The sequence below is a fragment of the Lissotriton helveticus genome, chromosome 2_1, assembly GCF_964261635.1.
Source record: "Lissotriton helveticus chromosome 2_1, aLisHel1.1, whole genome shotgun sequence".
In the NCBI taxonomy this organism is placed as follows: domain Eukaryota; kingdom Metazoa; phylum Chordata; class Amphibia; order Caudata; family Salamandridae; genus Lissotriton; species Lissotriton helveticus.
This window is the reverse complement of record NC_136059.1, coordinates 2,014,756,999-2,014,773,339: the sequence shown is the minus strand read 5'-3', so window position 1 is coordinate 2,014,773,339 and position 16,341 is coordinate 2,014,756,999.

The following is a 16,341-nucleotide window of genomic DNA, read 5'->3' as shown; positions in this document are numbered from 1 at the left end:
TGTTATTTTCAAGGTGGCCTGAGAGTTTGGAGCACTTGTACATTTTCTAAAAAATGTATTCCAGTGAGAAAAGATGCTTAAAAGTTTTTTAATGGCGAGTCGAGATCAATTTTGCTCTCATGAAATGGATAGTTTTCTTGATTCCTATAGTATTGTTCATAAAACATCTTCACTTTACCAACCACAAACCAATGTGATGGTGGAGAGATTTAATGGGACCTTAAAGGAAATCTATTAAATGCCCAGATAAATTGGATTTGACTGGAAGAAGAAATTACAGTATCATCAGATTGAATACAGATTAGCCCCACACTCTACCATGGGATGCCCTCCGTTTGAACTTTTCAGAGGAAGAAAGTCAAATTCCAAATTAGCTCCAGGGTGGATGTCCTGGGGCAAGGGTTTATTTTAGGTGTTAGTAGAGGATGATTGGGGAAAAATCGAAATGAGCAACGCGAAAGAGAGAAAAGAAAGTTTTGACAAGAGGCATTCTGCTGGCAAGGTCTTTGTAAATGTTGGTGACTGGTTTAAACTCCATGCTCCAGTGGGTTCAAGACCATGGCCTAAATTCACAATACCTAAAAAAGTTATTTTTTTAGAAATACACTTAAGACTGATTGTCTACTCAATCATATTCTACTGAAGGACCAAAAAATGCTGGAACTAAACAAGGCCAACTCTTCTCTTCGATGAGTGGGATGATAACGGAAAAGCCACTACCTCACATGGCTTCATGCTCAACAAAAGTATTTCTAGGAAACCTGGATATCTGAAATAATATATCTAAAGTTTTCTGTTAAATGTGAATGGTTGCATTTTTTATTTTATAGTAGGTTTCTCTAAGTTTTCATTCTTTTATTTGTTTAATGGGGAAGATGTGACAAGACACTTCTGGCTTCTTCAAGTTCTAGTGCTTTGTTTGGAAGAACAAGGCTGAGTCTCTGTCACCATGTTTTTGAGGATCTTGAACTAGGAGGATCAGTTACTTCCAATTCAGCTGATATGCACGTTTGGGACTGTTGCGTTTTCCTTCCTATGAATCAGTTGTTAGCGATGACAAATCCCTGCCTTCAAGTACTTCTCAGCATTGTCTCCCTAAACAGAGTGTCATATATAGTGTCATATATTCTCCATGCCATCTAACACACCAACACCCAATCAACCTTTTATTTTAGACTTTGGTCCTTGTATACATCGGTAAACAGGTAACTTATCAGTCACTGTGCCTATAGGGCAATCCAGCATTTTTGAAGAGACAATTCATTGCAATACATCCATGCTTGGGTAGTCATTATAAGTTGCAAACATTTGATACTCATGAATATTGGATGAGGGCCCAGTGTTTGCATTCACATCTTTTGGGCTTCCTTATGTATTAGACCTGGCATTTTTTGTGGGTTTATCCCCAGGCTTTTTGCTTTTTGACCCCCTGTTTTTGACCTATTTTTTGTTTACTTTAGGACTCTGGACAATTTACCACTGTTAGCCAGTGCTAATGTGCATATGCTCCCAGTGTAAATTGTGATTATGATTGGTTATCCATGATTGGCATATTTGATTTACTGGTAAGCCCCTTGTAAAGTGCACTGTGTGTGCCCAGAGTCCTGTAAATCAAATGCTACTACTGGGCCTGCTAGAAAAAATATATTTACTGACTACAAGTGGTTTCAAACCTACTATTTATAGGAAAAAACGTACCACGTGATACTACTAGGTAATTGGGGCATATATTATTCGTGCCCTTTTTATTTTATTATTTCGTTGTTTTTCAAAGATGTAAACATGTCATGAAACGAGGGAAACTGAACGTTATCTTCACAATTAGCAATTCCCAGTCATATATACAAATATACAATACATTTAGACAATACAGTGCTCACAAATCAACACTAACTTTGCAATATATACAGACTATTACTTCTCAAAAAATGGGAGAAAAAGCATGCGACTCACAAGACAATTTGATTGGAGACAAATATAAACAATTATTTACAACACAGGACCCGAAATAAATTCTATGGTCTTGTTAAGCAACTATTTGCTATCCCTTGTCTTAGTGCCGACGCGTTTCGAACTCGGTGTGATCAATAAACGAGTTCTCATCAGGGCTTGATCTCTTGCATATTTCTGGAAGTATATAAAAACAAAGTGTTCTTACTTATTTGGTCATAACCTATCTGCTTTTCAGTTATATGTTCCAATGTCTGAATATCTACCTGTGGGCTAGCCGCCGCCGGTCCGCAGGTACTTTAATTATTTTTCTTATCAGCTGCAGTCACTGGACCTGTAGGTGAGTAAGGACCTGGTGTGACATGTGTCTCAGCTTCACTAAAAACACCCTGCTTCGAGCTACACTCGGACTTATTCAAAGCCTACCTTAGGGCTTCTGTCGCAGATATCTGGTTGGAACCTCAAGGGTGTCATGCGCTGCAATCCACGGCGCTTTATCTGCCTGGATAATGACAGTGCATTACTTTCTATTTCCAGACCCCAACTGGAGGAAACAGTGAAGGAGTTCAACATTTCAAAAAGGGTCCTACCTGGCTGGCTGGCTAGTCGCACGTTCAGGCTGCAGTGTCTCTCACTCTGCCGTGCGCGCCTGCCTGTAATAGACAGTGCAATTCTTAGATCGATCTGATTGAATTGTGATCAAACAAAGGGCATTCACATCACGAAAGGGACATACCTGGCGAGCGCGGCGATTTCCTTAGCGCTGCAGCGTTTCTCACTTTTACCGCTTTTTTTCTTTTTAAGAACGAATTTATACGTTGTACTCAGTCCTCCGGTCAGGGAAACCGCTGTTTGTCTATATATGAAAGAGATCATTTAGGCTCTAATCGGTAGGGGGAGGGCTCACCATGACATTCTCACGGAGGTAACACTTACTTTCAACCGCGGCAATCCGGCGACTTCCTCATTGAGTCTGTGGATGCGGCGGCCATCTTACAGTGGCTTTTTAAGCCCCAAACCTATTACCAGCAAATCACGTCATCGGTGGCGGCCATCTTCCAATGGGTTATATTTATGAATAATGCAAGGGAAAGAAAACTTGAACCCGCGTGATGTAATGAAGGTTAAATAACCCTCATAAATACAAAACCATCTTTTGTGTGTTTTATAGCCTTGCGATTTCAGACAGGGAATTCATACCATGTGATGCACTATTGAATTTCAAAATGAGGTATGCCTCCTTCTGCAGCAATATTGAATCTGGATCCATAGGTTTAGTTTGTTGCAAAACATATAGAACAGACCACTTGAAGTCATTTTCTGTGTGGTTCTTCTCCATAAAGTGTTCAACCATTGGAGCGGTTAAAGTTTTGTTTTTCAACCTCGATTTGTGCTGCGTTATCCGTGTGTTTACTTGCTGTGTTGTCTTGCCAATATACAACTTTTGGCAAGGACACACTATGACATACACAACATTTCGTGTTTTGCAATTCGAAAATTGCAAGTGTTTCCATTTGGTGCTTCCATGTTGAAATTCCTTACCTTCAGGCACTTCATAACTTTCAGGGAAGATTCAATATTGCTGCAGAAGGAGGCATACCTCATTTTGAAATTCAATAGTGCATCACATGGTATGAATTCCCTGTCTGAAATCGCAAGGCTATTTTTATATACTTCCAGAAATATGCAAGAGATCAAGCCCTGATGAGAACTCGTTTATTGATCACACCGAGTTCGAAACGCGTCGGCACTAAGACAAGGGATAGCAAATAGTTGCTTAACAAGACCATAGAATTTATTTTGGGTCCTGTGTTGTAAATAATTGTTTATATTTGTCTCCAATCAAATTGTCTTGTGAGTCGCATGCTTTTTCTCCCATTTTTTGAGAAGTAATAGTCTGTATATATTGCAAAGTTAGTGTTGATTTGTGAGCACTGTATTGTCTAAATGTATTGTATATTTGTATATATGACTGGGAATTGCTAATTGTGAAGATAACGTTCAGTTTCCCTCATTTCATGACATGTTTACATCTTTGAAAAACAACGAAATAATAAAATAAAAAGGGCACGAATAATATATGCCCCAAATACCTAGTAGTATCACGTGGTACGTTTTTTCCTATAAATAGTAGGTTTGAAACCACTTGTAGTCAGTAAATATATTTTTTCTAGTATTATTGGTCCAACTGACTACACGTCCCAGGACCCAGCTCCTTTTTCTTTCTAAACTACTGGGCCTGCAGCACTGGTTGTGCCACTCTCATGATCAGCCCTGTAAATGTGTCTCAGAACTGCCACTGCAGTGTCTGCTGCACAGTTTCAAACTGCCATGTCGACCTGGCCAGTACAACCACTTGCCAGGCGCTAAACATCCCTTTTCTTGAATGTAAGGCACCCCTGCGGTCCTGTGCACCGATCTCCGAAGTCCAAGATCACCGCACCAACTCCAACACAGTCCCTGCTGTGCGGCTGAAACACCCGATGCATCGTGGGACCGCAGCTGAAGAAACCAATGCAGCGCCTCTTTGCGGCCGCTGCATCGACATCCCATATTTCCACAAATCGCACCTGTGCTGCAAGTTTTCTGATGCATCAGCCGTGAACCAAAACTGTTCTGAAATCGAAGCATCACTTCCCCCTACAATTAGGATTCGATGCATCACTTCTCCTGTGTGCAATAGAACTTTCGCATCGCCTCACCAAGAACTCAGTAACTGACACAATGCTGTGTTCCCTTTTCTGCAGCTGTTTGGCCTTGTCAATTTTGACGCATTTGAGGTACTTTGGGTAAAAGTCATGCATCCATAGTTTTCTATGGACAGAATTGCTTGAATCCTTTTAAAGGTCATATTTTGCATTGTGTAAGAAGAACACGATGGCAATGGTAAAAGCACTGATTGCACATCCTAATAAAGTCAAAGGTGGGTACAAAAAATACAAAAGTCCTGTGTGCTCAATTGAATCAACACTATGCCACCTAAATAGGGTGTACAGATATATATAGAATCAGAGTTTCCATATAGAAACAAATTGACAAAATCCAGAGCACTACACAAATACAGTCATTGCTATCTGTACATTTCACAGAACAACTTTTATTCACAAATTAAACCAATTCAAAATGTTGTTGACACGCAGGTCAGTGAAGAAATGGTTCAGCCGACATGTGTCTCGCTGTGACAACAACTTGACACATATTTCGTCGTAATGACAAATTTTTCAAGGCTGTTAATTTAAAATACATACATTACATATGGGAAACATCCTTTACAACGCAACTTTGCAACGCAGTGCCTTTACGACGCAACTTTTACAACGCAAACCATTACAAGGATAGGATAGGGAATAGGTTTAATTTACTATCCAACACCTTCCCTACTATCCACGGGGACTGGAGTTGGAATAGTAAATTAAACTATTCACTATCAAGCGCCCCAAAGCACTATGCGTTGTAAAGGCATGCGTTGTAAAAACAGCGTTGTAAAGGCATGCGTGGTAAAAGCATGCGTTGTAATGTCATACATCCATTACATATTGGTAGTAAATTGCTTATTTACATACATTTTTTGTAGAAACGTGCAAAGAGAGGCATGTGTTGGATCATAGTGGCGCAAGTGAAAAAAATAAAAGTTGGTCTATGAAATAGACAGAACAAAATTACTGTATTTGTGTAGTGCTCTGGATTTTATCTATTTTGAATTGTGTATGTTGGATTTTTGTTGTTTTGGTCTTGTTTGGTTTAGATAAATATAACTCATTTTTCTAAACTGGTGTGGTGTCCATTTTTAGTGTTTTCACTGTGTTAGTGTGTGGGTGCGCACAAATACTTTACACATTGCCTTTAGGATTAGCCTGTCTGCTCGTGCCAAGCTACCAAGGTGGTGACCAGGGATTATCCAAAGTGTGTAACTCCCTTATCCTGAATAGAAGCAAATATCCCTACTCAGACAAGGTGAATACCTCAGCTCCCTAGAGACCCTCATTTCTACCAACATGCCAAGCAGAACACTTCTAATTCTGTAATGAGAATCGCTGCACCTGTAGACCTAACTGGCTTGATCACTCCTACTTAGGAAAATATATTTCTGTCCAATAGGCACCTGCTTCCTTAGACTAACTTATGTGCATGACCACTTGTTTTAAGGAAAGTTTATTTTTAGTTACTAGGCAACTGCTCTCTTAAAGCAGAGGACCAAGCAAAACAATAATGAATTTACCTTTTTTAGTACGATGCTCAGGTGAAAGCATGTATATTTCTATTTATGGGCGCTTATTCTCCAAGTCTGACCTAGTAGCTAACTATGTTGATAATTTCTCCATGTGTGTTACCACTGCAGCAGATTACTGCTTCATTTACAGCCAAAAATGTGGGTGTTTGTTTCATCCATGCACTGGTATAGTGCTTTATACATGGTCCCAGACTGTGGCCATGTTCCTTTTTTCCCTTCTTGTCTCAGAAATATGTCCTCATCCTAAGGAATTTTAAATTTGCTCTAATAAAGGCTACGGTCTCTGCTCGGTTCAGGACACCTGGTTTGTGTGCTATTCTGCCACTTCCGGGCATTATCCTGAACGACGTGGTTTCTATTTTTATTTATAAATTCCTTTGTCAAGGGGATGCGTGGTCATCTTTCAAATTAGCTTTTAGTGTTGTGCAGCACTGAATTAATCAAACTGTATGCATTGGATCAGTTAACAAGGGCTTCTAACAACAGCATGGGGCACAACTATGATCATCTCGGGGCTGTTTGCCACTTTTAAAACCATCAACAATACCACCCTAGTGAACAATTTAGGGAAATCTGTCTACTTTGTTCAATTTAAAATTGCACCACTCATTATGTTTTCTGATTCTATGCAGCATTTTCTTTCGTTTTAACCTACCAGTTGTGCTGTAACACTGGGCTCACCACTGCTCAGACCCCCTGTTGCTCCTCCACTTCTATCCGTTACTACTTTGTATGCATGTCATAGAAACCCAAGTCCTCAGAGAGTTGTAGGGAGATAAGAATACCCTGACCCCCTAGTCCTGGGACAAAGAAGAATTTTATTTTTCAGTTGGAGTTGCAATGGATCCGCAGCTCCCACCAAAAAACAAACAAAAAAAAGTGTAGGTTCCCGCACTTCTCTAATGTTTAGTCACTGGATGGGCCAGATCCCAGAAGCATGTGAAATTTTAAAAAGGAAGAAGAACATGGGGCCCCCTCTTGAGGTTCTTTTGAGCCCCGGGGACCACCACCTCCCTGGGCTTACCTTTTAGTCTAGGAGGGGCCACTCAGACCCCCTTGGGCCCCGAGGACCACCACCTACCCGGGGCCATATACAAAATAATAAATTGGAGGCTGTATGGACCCGCCTGCCTCAGGGACTACCTCCTCCCTAAGGGTTTCTATTTTTTAAGGAAGTAGGGCTCCCTGGGGCATGACCTTCTAAATCAAAGGAGAGAGCCATGTGACCCCTCCTACTGGGGCCATACATGGCCCTGGGTCCCCCCCCCGGCCGGCTCTTGCTATGTCCCTGGGTGCCCATCCCGAGAAATAGCTGTGGCATGATGGGAGCTTTAACAGCTTCCACCAAATCACAGCTAACACTCCACATCCAGCAAGAGAGAGCTGTTAAGTTTTCTTGCTTGTTGGAAGCAAAGCATTTGTCTCTTTTTCTGCCTGTTGTCAAGCGCAGAGGGAAATATACGAAAGTATTACTCTCACAGTTTTGTTTCGCATGTTTAGCAGCTCACTGTCTGTGAGAGCAATGCCAGCTCCCGTGGGTCAGCGGGTATCTGGAGGCTCTCAATATGGAGCAGAAAGAGGCAAGATGATGGTGAGAAACAAGCTGAAAGAGGCAGAATAAAGGTTCGAAACAAGCAGAAAGAGGCAGAACAAACGTCAGCAATGAGCAGAAAAAAGGCAAAATAAAGGTGAGAAATTAGCAGAAAGAGATGCAATAAAGGTGAGAAACAAGCAGAAAGAGGCAAAATAAAGGTGGGAAATTAGCATAAAGAGGCAAAATTAGGGTTAGCAATGAGCAGAAGGAGGAAAATAAAGGTGAGAAAAGGGAGAAAAAGGCAGAATAGGGATCCGAAATTAGCAGAATGACGCTAAATAAAGATCATAAATGAGCACAAGGAAGAAAAATAGGGATCAGATATGAGCAGAAAGAGGCCCCCAATGACCGTCAGCAGCCAAGATGACTTCAGCCCCCAACCGTTAGCGCGCAAGGTGATGCGTTTCCAGAATGGTTGAAAAGGGGGTGGAGCTTCTCTTATGAGATCTCAGCAATCACCCTGTGGGGAACTTATTGGTGGTAACAGGAGGGGTTCTTGGTCCCAAACTACTCTCAGCATCCAAGGGGACTTAATTAGGAGGGAGGTGGAGCAATAATCCACCCGCTCACTGCTTTTCAGTAACTCAGCAGAAGTTTGCAGAGTGAAACTCAGCAAGCTCCACCCAGGTCTAGCAGAAAGAGGACGAATAAAGGGAAGCAACAAGCTGAAAGAGGCCAAATAAAGGTCATACGTGAGCATAAAAAATGCAGAAAACAATCTGAAAACAAGCAGAACCTACTGAGGCACTCATGTACCCATCACAGAACAACTCAGACACCCACACAGTGGCGATTCTTCGACGGGGGCCTTTGGGCGGCGCCCCCCCGCTTTCTCGCCGTGCGAGAAGGCAGAACCAATAGTAGTTAGCATATTTTATAACTACCATTGTTTCTGCCTTCTCGCACGGCGAAAAAGCAGAACTTCCTGGTTTAGAGTTACTCGAGGGCAGGGGGGAGTGGGCCTGAGGCCGCCCAAACAGACAGTATTACCAACAGTGGACAAGCCACTCCCCCAAGCCACTCCGCCCTGCCCTCGAGTAACGCTCCCTGTTCTCTCTGTATGCTGCAGCAGCAGCATACAGAGGGAAAATGACGTAGCCTGGGGCAGCCGTCCGCACCAATCAAGAACGCAGCGGTGGAGAGGGAGGCTGCCTGCCGCGCCGCCTTCCTGATGACGTGCTGCCTGCAGGACTTGAAAGCGAGGACGGCGGGAGTCGGGACGGAGTCTCTGGTGTCTGGACGATGGTAAGTTTACTTTTACTTATTATTTTATGTTAATATATTTGTGTTCTGTGTCCAAACCCCTCCCGCCTCCCCCCTCAACCCCTCAGGTCGTCGCGACTCGAGTGCGACCCCATTTCCAACCCGCCCATAATGTGAGCCGGTCGCGTGCCAGGGTAAGCACAGATTTCTGAAAAGTTTTCTCCTGTGTTTATTTAGATTTTCGTCCTGCTTTATTTACTTGGCCCTGTTTGTTTCGAATCGATGCTATTTATACCGCCCAGGCCAGAGGCACTTTCCCTCATGTATTTGGTAATCTGTGTTGACAGTGTTGAGTCGACCCTTTTACGTGAACATGTATTTGCATTTCCTGAACCAAATTCCAGTTACATTTTGTGAGTCCCTGCATGGACTTTCCAACACACATCAGGAATGCAAGAAGTTGTGTCCCAGTCGCAGTGTAAGGGAAAGTGAGCAGGGCTAGTTGAAAAGATGAGATTTGAAAATGGTGGCGGAACGGCTATGGAGCACAGCTACTGCTGTTTGTTTCAGAGGCCAACAGCAACAAAGAAATACAAGGCCACATTTTAAATTGAGGGTTTATGAAAAATCTTCCAGATTCTGGAGGGAATACTGAACATGGGTGCATTTTCTTAGCTGTAGTATGCTAGTGGTGCAAGAAATTCCACTTGTACAGTCTCCTCTGAAATTAGCAGTAACTAAAAAAATTGGAGGGTTTTCCTTTAGCGCTCAACTTGACTATAACTCAAAACACAGCCTGTGTTTTATTGCTTTTAATCCTGCCTCACCACTTACAAATGTCACCAGCCGCCACTGCACCCACACACCCATTGAGACATCCACTGAGACACTCACCCACCCACTCACTGAGACACTCATGCACCCTACTCACACACCCAGTGGGATACTCATGCACTCACTCACACATTCACTCTCAAAGGTTACAGGTTACAGTTAGGAAATAACATTAAAAAATATAGAAATTCTGTGGAAAAATTAAAGGTTACAGAGAATTTGTACTCAGGCTCTGATTTCACTTATACAAACCCATTGAAATTCAGCAGTTACACTTACCTGAGCTAATCATAAATGACGCCCCTGCAATGCACTGCTTATGACCTCACATATTACATCACTCATGACATGGTCAGTGACCACTCATGACATCTCAAAAGACATCACTTGAGGACATCACTGATGACATCATCCACAGAACCATATATGTACCCATTCACGCCCCCATTGAACATCTCATACACCCACTCACACACTCACTCACTCACACACCCACACAACTGCTCACATACCCCTTCACAAACCTGTACAAATACTCATGTACCCACTCACTCATGCATCAAACCACACCCATTCACTCACTTGTACAGGCACTCACACAAATAATCACTCACCCATACAGATACTCACACACTCACTCACTTACTCATACAGGTACTAACACTTATACTCAGTTACCTAAAAAATCACTGAGTCAACCACATAGTCTCCGATAGAGTCTCTCTAGCACTCACTTACCCATACAATCACATATCCACTCACACACACATAGAGCCACTCACACACCCATTTACTCACCAAAACGCCCATTTACACACTCATTCGCACACCATACTAGCACTCATGAACTCTTACACTCACCCATTGAGACACTCAAACCCGTGCCCACTCGCTCATATAGACACTCTCATTCACCATTTACAGGCACTCGCACACCTGCTCACCCATACAAAAACTCACACAACTACTCACATATCTATAGAGCACAGCTTTCCAAACTGTGTGGCACGACAAGTTACTGTGTCGCGCCCCATGCGTAGGTGTGACGCGCTTGTTAGGGCTGCCCAGGGGGTTGTCTTAAAGCAAGAATGCGCTGTTTATCTGCCCATTGACGTGCTGATGTTTCATTTAGCGCGTGTTTGGAGCTCACGCTGCGGTTGTAATTACTGTAATCTCGAGAACACGCATTTCACTTAGCCGAGAGGGTGGCGGGGCCCTGTCTGCGGCAACACTGGCGATCTGTCTTGATTGAGATCTGGACAGGACAAACAGAAGAGGATCTTAAAAAACCCATGTGGGGGAAAATGTTCTAATCCTCATCGTAGGCTGAAGGGGGCAGGGTTCGGCCTTTTGCTATTCAGAGGTACTGGTTTTTGTAGTGTGTTCAGAGAGATGTGCCTTAGGTTTGTCAGATATACGTTTTAGGGGGCCATCTCTATGATTTGTATATCTGATTCTGTTTTTTGAGGCGGATGCATTGGTGGTATGTTTGCAATGTAATCTTGTTCTCCACTGACATTAGTAATGGAGTATTTAAAAATGGAATGTTTTTTTTTCTGGCAATCTTACAAACATTCGAGTGCTCAAAACATTTAGCACGGTCATCCCTCTACCCAAGAATGTTGCTTCTGGTGACATGTTTTCTCCTCGTTTGAAGAATCACACTTTGGAGAAGTCAAAGAGACTATTCTTTGAGACACACCTCCCACTCGTCCCTAGTGTTAATGTACAGACAAAGAGGCCGAGACTGAATGGGCACACAGGCTGATCTCCGACTTACCCCATAACTGATCTCGGCACAGAGAAGTCGATTACTGAATGGTCATGAAAGAGGACTTTGCTTTCAACCTTAACTGTGATATGTCGAGAGAGAGGTAACGGAGAATGACTGTTTTGTTTTGTTTGTTTAATCACAGAGTAGGGCATTTAATAAAGATTATTCCTAAACTCAGTTGGCAAAGTCTCGAGGCTCCATTAAAAGTGTTATCGCATACATCCTATCCGGTAAACAGTCATAATATCGATTCCAAAATATAGAATGGACATAATATCGAAGTAAAAATATAGAATGGACAAAATATCGAATGGACACAATATAGTGGTTAAAAATATCGATTTTAAGGTAAGTAATATCGATTTTCAAAATATAGAAGTCAAAGTATTGAAGTATACAATATAGGCATTAAATATATCGATTTTTTAATAATATCAATTATTTTAAAGTATTTTGTATGTTAGTATATGTGTGAAAAGTGTATATTAATTTTTGTAATGTATGTTTAATGTATTTTAAGTAATGAATTTTATGTTATTTAATTTTTGCGTGATTTAATTCTGTAGTGGGTTGTGGGTTTATAGGGGAATAGGGTGGGAAGTAATTTAACTATATTAAATTAAATATTAATTTTTAGCAATTATTAATTTTTAATTAAATTTTGCTTTCTAGTTCTGTAGCGGGATGTGGGTTTATAGGGGAATAGGGTGGGAAGTAATTTAATTGTAATTAATTAAATATTTTTATTTATTTATTGGTATTCATTTTGAATTTATTGTTATTTTTTAATTGGTAATTAATTTTTAATAATTGCCAATTAATTTGTATTAATTGATTAATTGTTAATTATTTAAATTTTCTAAATTTATTTTCTGTAGCGATTGTGGGTTTATAGGGGAATAGGGTGGGAAGTAATTTAATTGTAATTAAGTAAATAATTTTTTTCATTTATTGGTATTGATTTTAAATTTATTGTTAATTAATTTTTAATTGGTAATTAATTTCTATTAATTGGCAATTAATTTTTATTAATTGTTAATTATTTTGTATTAATTAAATATTTGATAATTTTGATAATTGTATTAATGTATTTTCTGTAGTGGGATGTGGGTTTATAGGGGAATAGGGTGGGAAGTAATGTAATTGTAATTAATTACATATTAAAAATACTTTTTGTGTATTGATAATTAATTTACTGGTAATTTTTAATTGGTATTACTTTTTATTATTAATTAGTTTTTGTTATTGAAAATTAATTAGTTGTTAAATAATTATGAATACGTTATTAATTTCTAATAACTAATATGTAGTTGTATTTCTAATTAATTATTACATAATATTAAATTGGTTATTAATTTCAATTAATGTTTTATTGGTATTGATATTTAATTTATTTTTAATAATATATTAAATCATTACTTTCCCTACTGTAATTATCACCCTCCCGCTATCCAACGCTTTTCCTACTGTTGCACTCTCTGGAGTGGGAATGGTATTTTTTACCCCTACGCTATCCAAAGCTTTCCCTACTGTTGCACTCTCTGGAGTGGGAATAGTAATTTTTACCCCTACGCTATCCAACGCTTTCCCTACTGTTGCACGCTCTGGAGTTGGAATAGTAATTGTTACCCTCCCGCTATCCAACGCCTTCCCTACTGTTGCACTCTTTGGAGTGGGAATAGTAATTTTTACCCTTATGCTATCCAACGCTTTCCCTACTGTTGCACTCACTGGAGTGGGAATAATATTTTTTACACCTACGCTATCCAACACTCTCCCTACTGTTGCACTCTCTGGAGTGGGAATAGTAATTTTTACCCCTACGCTATCCAACGCTTTCCCTACTGTTGCACTCTCTGGAGTGGGAATAGTTTTTTTTACCCCTACTCTATCCAACGCTTACCCTACTGTTGCACTCACTGGAGTGGGAATAGTATTTTTTACCCTCCCGCTATCCAACGCTTTCCCTACTGTTGCACTCTCTGGAGTGGGAATAGTAATTTTTACCCTTACGCTATCCAACGCTTTCCCTACTGTTGCACTCACTGGAGTGGGAATAGTATTTTTTACCCCTACGCTATCCAACGCTTTCCCTACTGTTTCACTCTCTGGAGTGGGAATAGTAATTTTTACCCCTACGCTATCCAAAGCTTTCCCTACTGTTGCACTCTCTGGAGTGGGAATAGTATTTTTTACCCCTACGCTATCCAACGCTTTCCCTACTGTTGCACTCACTGGAGTGGGAATAGTATTTTTTACCCCTACGCTATCCAACGCTTTCCCTACTGTTGCACTCACTGGAGTGGTAATATTAAATGTTACCCTCCTGCTATCCTACGGTTAAATATTGTACATTTTTTATTAATAACTTAAACTAATTATATCTTAATTTTAAGGTTATTTGAGTATTTTTAAGTATGTTTTAGTTAATTATATTTATTATTTCATTAATTTGAAATTACTTTTAAGACGTTTAAAAAAAATTGATATTTTGACTGACTATATTTTTTACAGACTATATTTTGGATTCGATATTTTTGTACTTACCTGTTTGTAGAGAGGAATTCGATATTTTGTCATTCTATATTTTGGTGACTACATTTTGGTAAGTCTATATTTTGTCATTCTATATTATGTCAGTGATCTATTTTATCCTTGTAGGAGTCAGTTTGTCAGGGATTAATTTTGTGACCTGAAAGGTGTATCTTGGCAAAAGTAGGTAATTCGCTCAGCATTTAACGCGTCTGCAACTGAGAACCCCGAGAAGGAAGGGGCCAGGTGTTGGGGTTATTCCTCACCATTTTTACGACTTGAGAGTGGGGAAGGAGGGAGCGCCTCGGCAGCAAACTTGGGTATCTGAACATGGAGTCTACTGATGTTAATGGTGCATTCTTTACCTTAATCGCTCCAAATGCTTAGATGTTCTGCTATGAAGTTTGTATGTTTAGCATGCAGTCATTTTTCGATTTGTGGTATAAACAGCCCGTGTCGCTGTGGGGGTTGACTGCTGCACAGAGCCATTGGAAAATGGAAATGGGTGTTGCCAAACTAGGATGGGCTAGGTCAAACGGATAGGCCGAAGGATAGCTCAGTGAGCCAAATGCTTGCGACTGCCAAATGTTAGCCTCTTGATCTCACCCCTAGCCTTTCACCCTTCTGTGGGGGTAACCACCATCAAATGGCCAATGTTTGTCATTTATAGTGCTTAGAAAAGGAGAAAGTACAGTATTTTGGTGCTAGTGTCGCAAGCGGATAGGAATTCAGTTTAATGCCTAACTTTGTATGGTGGACTGCAAATATGTGTTACAAAAAATATAATCAATAGATTATGGGGTTATTATAACTAGCTTCACTTATAGGTACCATACAAACATAGCTTCAATGTCGAATTGGTTTGGAGCCAAGAATAGCTTTCAGTGGTTCAGCAGTTTATGCGGTGGCTGATATCTTTGTGGTGAATATTTGGACACACCAGGTTAGTGTTTCCATGAAATGTGGCAGTGCACAAACGGGACAGAACTTCTGTGTTGTCAGCTAACTGGTGACTGTCTCTTGGAAATCTTAAAGGCATTTGGGCCAGTGGCTCACCATCCATGCGTGGGTGTGTGGGGTTGTGTGTGTGGGGCTGTGTGCGTGTGGTTGTGTGTGGGGTTGTGTCTGGGGTTGTGTGTGTGTCTGTGGGTGGGTGGGTGTGGGGTTGAGTGTGTGGGGTTGGATGTGTGGGGTTGGATGTGTGGGGTTGTGTCTGTGGGGTTGTGTGTGTGTGTGGGGTTGTATGTGGGGTTGTGTGTATGTGGGGGGTTGTGTGTATGGGTTGTGTGTGGGGTTGTGGGTGTGTGTGGGGGAGGTGTGGGTGTGTCTGTGTGTGTGGGGATGTGGGGGTGGGGTTGTGAGTGTGGGGTTGTGTGTGTGGGGGTTATTTGTGTGTGGGGTTCTGTGTGTGTGTAATTGTGGGGGTGGGTGTAGGTGGGTGGGTGTGGGGTTGTGTGTGGGGTTGTGTGTGTGGGGTTGGATGCGTGAGGTTGGATGTGTGGGGTTGTGTCTGTGGGGTTGTGTGTGTGTGTATGGGGTTGTATGTGTGTGTGGGGGGGTTGTGTGTGTGTGTGTGTGGGGTTGTGTGTGTGGGTTGTGTGTGGGGTTGAGGGTGGTTTGGGCTAGCTCGCTGTGCTCGCTCGCGTTACCGTGTCCCTGAACTTGTTTTCACAAAAAGCTGTGTCACCAACATGAAAAGTTTGGAAAGCTGTGCTATAGAGTCTCTCACAAATGCACTCACCCATTCATACACCACTTACAAACACTCTCACCCACCCATTCAGACACTCACACAGCCAGTTACTCACCCATACAGCCACTTTGAGATCATAATTACAAAAAGGGGGTGGTGATGGACAGAGTATCTGAGTTAATCAGAACACTCCTACCCAGTCAACAGATCAGGGCTTGATCCATCACCGTTTTTTAGCTCACTGCACCATCCCAGTTCAGAACCTGGCTATATGCAAATTAGTCTGTCCCTGGCCCAGTGCATCATGGGAACAGGGCAGACCAAACTACCAAGCCAATTCTTCACTGGAAAGGAAACAAGCTTCCGGGGACCGGTTTCTGGCATTACAACCGTCTTCGGCCCGGCTTGCTTGAATCCTGATGGTGCAATGAGCAAGGGACTCATGTCTGAGCATACCCTTCCACACTCATGGTGGCCACAATAATTACAAAAAGGGGGTGGTGATGGACTTTGAGATCATAAGCAGTGCA